The sequence below is a fragment of the Salmo salar genome, chromosome 05, assembly GCF_965601325.2.
Source record: "Salmo salar chromosome 05, fSalSal1, whole genome shotgun sequence".
NCBI lineage: Eukaryota > Metazoa > Chordata > Actinopteri > Salmoniformes > Salmonidae > Salmo > Salmo salar.
Window position 1 is genome coordinate 61,174,423 of NC_138295.1, and position 6,780 is coordinate 61,181,202.

Genomic DNA, 6,780 nt, shown 5'->3' on the forward strand with positions numbered 1-6,780 from the left:
CCCCAATGCCCAAATAGACCCCCCTAAACCACCTCACCCCAGATCTGTCTCTGGGCGTCATATACTCATTTTGGGGTTAATGCCTCTTACAGCTTTCATGTCTGCTCTAGCCAGGGCTGTTGTTATGACAGTCTTACCAATCGGTTTAATTTTGAACACGGGGCCATCAACAACATTGGGATTAGACAAAAATCCTCACTCTCCTCTCCCCCAAAATATAACTGACCCCCCCACCTCAGGGGAACAATTATTATCCGGTTGTGGTGACACAGGGGTACTGGGTGCAGGCACGCACACAACAACAAAACAAACAATGTAACAATTAGGCAGTTTCTCAGACACCCTGGGGCAAGACTGAGGTCATCGTAGGTCAGACTAGAAAGGTGGGAGGTTCAAAGGTCATACCTACCTATCTAACCGAAAAAGAAAGACGGGGACATAATGGATTTTCCCCTCTGATTCCCGTTTTCTTCAATGTTCTAGCAACACCTCCCTTCAGCTCTGTTGTTGGAATGTTCTCAGAATGTTTGTGAAGCTATTGTAGATTAGACCGTTATCCCTAACCTTTATCTCAGAAACACTGCAAGATGTTTGCTGTGTGGTTAACATATCCTGTGTCAGGTATGAACATGATAAAGTAAGATTGGAGAAGAGTTTAACAGATGACCCCATTCAATGACCAACATCACTGTATATACTTACTAATAATATCTCATTATGGTTTCATTATTACAGCTGTGTGGCAGATAGTGCTAATGAGGCCAGACAATGACCTTTTAGGCTGCTTCTCTTCTGAATTCCAGCTATACATGCCCAGTGAAAACGCTCACGTGGGAGTTTGAGACAGAGGGAGAGACTGTGTGGAGGGCGGGGGGTGTCTGTGTGTGTGTCTGAGAGTGCACCTACTCGTAGTTGTGTGTGTGGTGTGGCATGAGGTCTTTATTAATGTATTGGAGACGAGTCTCGGTGGTTTTTTTTCTCATGCGGCTTACATTTTTCCTGGATGAGAGTGCATAGTAACATGCATGGTACTTCTGGTTGTGACATGGATACGAGTCATACAATGCATATTCGGATGGACAGACACGCACAGATTGTATTTTACAGATCCATGTTCCAGATGTATTTTACAATCCACTTCCAGTCCAGTTAAATCGCATACTGCCACAGTCTTCCCTTTTTCTCCATCCCTCTTTGTCCTCCTCCTCCCTCCTCCCACCTCCTCCTTCTTTCCGTCGCCGTCTGAGCAGTGCTGCTATTCCTAGTGGCGGGTTGGGCTTTGGGGAACACAAGCTGACGTGCTGCTAACCAGAGCAGAACTAAACTGTTTGTGCACCCCCTTTTAAACCAACCTCCCGTCCCCCCAAAAAACCCTCCCCCTTCGCTTAAACCCCAAGCGTAGCATCATCCAAACCATCGTCCCCTCCTCCATACGTACTGTACATAAGCTTCAGCCTCACCCGTTCCAATCACCCCCCCCTCCCCTCTCCCTCTCTCTGCACCCAGTGCACCCAGCAGCAACATTTTCCTCATCCTTCTCTCTCTCTCTCTCTCTCGCACGCTCTCTCTCTTTCTTCCTCCCTCCGGCAGAAAAGCTTCAATAATTTGCAAGAGCATTTGTTACTATGTACATAGCCAAGGATAACCACCCACTCACAGGCTCCAGAAACTAAGATGGGAGTATACAAGAATGGTCTAACACACAGATGGAAACACACACACACACGCACACACACGCACACACACACAACACACACACACTCACACACACACAACACACACACAACACACAACACACACACACACAACACACACACACACACAACACACAACACACAACACTCACACACACACACACACACACAACACACACACAACACACACAACACACAACACACACACACAACACACACACACACACTCACACACACACACACACAACACACAACACACACACACACAACACACAACACACAACACACACACACAACACACAACACACATTAACAAACTGACTTCTCTTTTTTTCTTTGTTAACCAGACATTCCCTGGACCAGTTTTCCTCTCTGCAAATTTACCAGTGTCAAAATAAAGCACAGCCTGGCACATGTCAATATTTGATCGCCTCTCGTACGTCAATTCCAGTAAACCATTGAGATCAATTTAGCAACATTGGCTCCAATGAGACTGGTGGATGTTAGGCCCATGGAAATGGCACAAGGCTGATGTCTGCATGAACCAGTTAGCCGAGGCCAATGACCAGTATGAGAGTGAGAGAGACTGGCTACTCATGGTTTCACCATTCATAATTCTACAGACTCCATGTTGACATAGTAAGTCAGTAAATACAAGGTTCATGAATAAACAAGGCATGACAGTGTCATCAACAGCAAAGTGGGGCCTGCTGAAGCGTTGGCGTGGGGGGTCTGGGCAGAGAGAACAATGAGAGGTAAGTAAGTCGAACACAACACACATACACTTTGATAGTATCAAGCATTTTTGTACTTTCATTATATCGCATAGTCAAAGTGGGCCGTGGATATAGAGGACAATCCTAGCCACTGTAGCCTACTGTCGAGCCACTGAGGATTTCTTCTTGCATAATTTGAAGTTTGAGACAGTAGCAGACAAAATGGATGCAGGTAATGAGGGAGATGGAGCGAAATGGAATGTTTATGTATCCGTCGCCCAGGACGCAATGAAGCGTGGGAACGCAGGTAATAATAGCTTGTGTGTGTGTGTGTGTGTGTGTGTGTGTGTGTGTGTGTGTGGATAGAGAGAGAGAGAGAGAGAGAGAGAGAGAGAGAGCTCTATTGTCATTGTCCCCTCATGTGTTCACAGCTAATGCGTTCTCATCAAATACCCAGCAGAAAGATGACAGAACTGCAGGAATCCATGCGGGGGCTGCCAGAGTTGCTTTGCCCATTAGAAAGCACTGAAACCTCTTGTCTACAGCACTTTTACAGCCTATGACTGGGATAATTAGCTAAGTACTGCTCAGCAATGGCTTTCACTCAATCAGTCGAGCGGAAGAACAGAATCGGAGCAATTGAAAGGAACATTTGGTAGTCCTGTGTACAACTAAAAGCATGGTAAGTGAGGCTGATGTGTGTGTGTGTGTGTGTGTGTGTGTGTGTGTGTGTGTGTGTGTGTGTGTGTGTGTAATGTTACTTTATGCATGAGTCATCCATTGCCAGTGTTTACATTGCATCTGTACAACTGAATAGTATCTAAATGTGATTTCAGGGTAGTTCACACTGGCCTTTTGCAGTGTCATTTACAGGTCAAAGGTTACTTCATAGGGGAGAAGGGAGAGATGGGCGACTGCAGTATAAAGACGGCCATGTTTTTTAAAAGCTTGTTTGACCATTTCCCTCCAAAAAATACAGTAGATATTGAGTAATAACTGAGAATTGTTGGACAATAAGTTAATATGGTCTGATACCTGCATTGGAGTAATTACAACAATGAGATGAGAATGTCTGTGAAGAGAGAGGGATGGTAGGTGAAGGAGAGGAGAGATAAGGAGAGGTTTGCCTACGTCGCTCCTTTCCCCATCACCCCCTCTGGCAGTGTGAACCGCTGCCCTACTTTAACATCCTCCATCTTTAATAAACCCCTCGTTCACATCCCCCTCAGCGCTTACAGTATGAGACATCAACCTGTCAGACACGAGCACACACACACACACACACACACACACACACACACGCACAACACTTGTATTAGGGCAAAAGCTGATGTGTGGTGAAGTCTCTTGCACAAAATGGCTGCCGTGCACCACCTACTCTAAGTGGATGCTATGTATTGGTAGTGGATGGAGTTAACCATACAGAATGTGAAGTGCTTGATGCATGGTGAAAGCTCTGTTTCAATGCAGTCCATGATTATTATCATTATAGCACTAACCAGTGTTATAGACTGCCCATGGCGCTACTTGCTCTGGTGCTCTACAGTGAAAAAATGTCGCCATGGCAACATCCTCCGACAAAGGGCAAGAACCCTCTGTGCGTCAGATAGAGATGGAACCTACCTGTTATACAGGCACAGGCGTACGCACACACACACACACACTTTTGAAACACACACACGCTGCTAAAAAAACAGATGTTGCTCACACAGGCTGGCATTATTTGCTTCATCCGTCCCTACATTTGCATTGCGCTGGTAATATGTTTTCAATGGCACAGAGCATCTATTGCGTCCACATAGAAAACTGGGAAATGACGCCTAGGTTTGTATGCATTATGGTAAGGAAATGTTTGGGAGGACACTTTTCTCCTCTTCCCAATACCCTATTCATAGACCTGTTTAAGGCCTGTCAACACAAATCACTTCATATTCATGAATCTGTTTATGGATGATACTTATGAATTTGTTTATGTTTACAGCCACTAAATCAAGCACATAGAGCTGGACTGTCGGTCCAAAGGGAAGGATGAAATTGACACACTATTGACATTACTAGTAAGCAAGACAGCTGGGCTGATGCTAAAAACAGTTTGAAACAATAGCAGCGTGTTAGTCTACTTCAATTACTAAGGGTACTTCATCTGTTGCCTAAGCAACCAAAGAGAGGAAAAGGAAGACGGGACTACAAAGAGAGCGGAGTGGAAAAACAAAATGTAAAAAATCAAGGTGAAGGTAAAATGAGGAGAATGACATAAAGGGGGGGAAATCCGAGGAGAGAAAGGGACTGTGAAGTAGAGCTATGCTTCAGTTGTGAAGAGTAACGCTCATCGGTGGCGGCAGAATCGGCACAGCTGTGGGAGGGCAGAGGGAGACACTGTGTCAATTATGAAACATCTCAACTCATTCAGGGAGCAGCTAGTCTCTATCCCCGTGCCCATCAGCAGCACACTCTCTCGCTGCGTCTCTCTCTACCACTCACTCAGCTGGGGAAGAGGAGTGGAGGAAGGAGGGAGATTGTATGGGGGACAAAAGAAGGAGTGTGGATCGGGAGGTTGATCCCCTTGTCTTCTTTCCTCTGTGACCACTGATAAACACAAGTACTGGATAGGTGTCCTGTCCACCATATTGCCATGCTTTTATACTGAACCAAAACGTAAACGCAACACACAACAATTTCAAAGATTTTACTGAGTTACAGTTCAGATAAGGAAATCAGTCAATTGAAATAAATTAATTAGGCCCTAATCTATGGATTTCACGACTGGGAATACAGATATGCATCTGTTGGTAACAGATACATTAATAAAAAAAGATAGGGGTGTGGATCAGAAAACCAGTCAGTATCTGGTGTGACCACCATTTGCCTCATGCAGCGCGACATCTCCTTCACATAGATCAGACTGTTGATTGTGGCCTGTGAAATGTTGTCCCACTCCTCTTCAATGGCTGTGCGAAGTTGCTGGATATTAGCGGAACACGCTGTCGTGCACATCGATCCAGAGCATCCCAAACATGTTCAATGGGTGACATGTCTGGTGAGTATGCAGGCCATGGAAGAACTGGGCCATTTTCAGCTTCCAGGAATTGTGTACAGAACCTTGTGACATGGGGCCGTCAAATATCATGCTGAAACATGAGGTGATGGTGGCTGATAAATGACACGACCATGGGCCTCAGGATTTCAGCACGTTATCTCTGTGCTTTGAAATTGCCATCGATAAAATCCAATTGTGTTTGTTGTCCGTAGAGGCCCATACCATATCCCCACCACCACGGGGCACTCTGTTCACAACGTTGACATCAGTAAACCGCTCGCCCACACAACGCCATACACGTGGTCTGCAGTTGTGAGGCCGATTGGACATACTGCCAAATTCTCTAAAACCACGTTGGATGCGGCTTATGGTAGAGAAATTAACATTCAAATGTCTGGCAACAGCTCTCATGCCAACTGCACACTCCCTCAAAACTTGAGACACCTGTGGCATTGTGTTGTGTCCCCAGCACAAGGTGCACATGTGTAATGATCGTGCTGTTTAATCAGCTTCTTGATATGCCACAGCTGTCAGGTGGATAGATTTTCTATATTGCCAAGATATGCTCCCTAACAGGTAAGTAAACAATTGTGTGCAGAACATTTGAGAAATGTGTGCACATGGAACATTTCTGGGATTTTTAATTTCGGCTCATGAATCCAACACTTTACATGTTGCGTTTATATTTTGTTCAGTGTAGATGCTCTTTCAGATCTGGAGGAGAGGAGCTGTTCAAAACATTGAGCCTGTTTATGTGAAGAGAAGTAGATCTTACAGAGTAGTAGGCAACCCTGTTCTGTTTCAGGCACCACACCTGACTTAACTGAGCTGATTGATCAGTTCAGTGATTGCCTAAATTCAACACACCTGGTCTTCCAGGTCGGTTAAATCAAAAACATGAAGTGCTTGCGGCACTCCAGGACCAGGGTTGCCTAACTCTGTTCTAAAGGGTGATGCTTTGTCATTACTGTATCTGTACTGCACGATCACTGTTTCCCTCCTCTACAGCTGCTCAGATGGCACAAAAAAAACACCCCTCCCCACCCAAGACATAATCGCCCCTCATCCCTCTCAATAACATCCTCCTGGTCAATCTCAATGGGCAGAGAAATCCCCCCTCCCGCCAGATTACAGTGCTGGCTGCCTGGGATTAGGGCTTAAATGACATCAGGATGAATAGATGCTGTTATCATTTTTCCTCATATGCATTTGCAGCTGCTGCATAAGAGCCTAAGCAGCAAAACAACCACACAAAGACCATCTCTCCCCTGTAGCACTTTGCCCTAGACCCCTCACCAGACAAAAGCTGATTGTTTTGCTTTGAGGTGTGGTT